The sequence below is a fragment of the Triticum aestivum genome, chromosome 7B (genome assembly GCF_018294505.1).
Source record: "Triticum aestivum cultivar Chinese Spring chromosome 7B, IWGSC CS RefSeq v2.1, whole genome shotgun sequence".
Taxonomy (NCBI): Eukaryota; Viridiplantae; Streptophyta; class Magnoliopsida; order Poales; family Poaceae; genus Triticum; species Triticum aestivum.
In genome coordinates, this window is record NC_057813.1 from 485,825,195 (window position 1) to 485,825,510 (window position 316).

The window sequence follows — 316 nt, forward strand, 5'->3', positions numbered from 1 at the left end:
CATGTTGCAAGCAATAAAAATTGCTCCCTAAATATGTATGACTTATTAGTGCGGAGAAAATAAGCTTTATACGATCGTGTGATATGGAAGTAATGAAAGCGATGGACTGCATAATAAAGGTTCATATCACAAGTGGTAATATAAAGTGATGTTCTTTTGCATTAAGATTTTGTGCATCCAACCCTAAAAGCACATAACAACCTCTGCTTCCCTCTGCGAAGGGCCTATCTTTTACTTTATGTCTTTTACTTTATGCAAGAGTCAAGGTGATCCTCACCTTTCCCTTTTTCATTTTATCCTTTGGCAAGCACCTCGT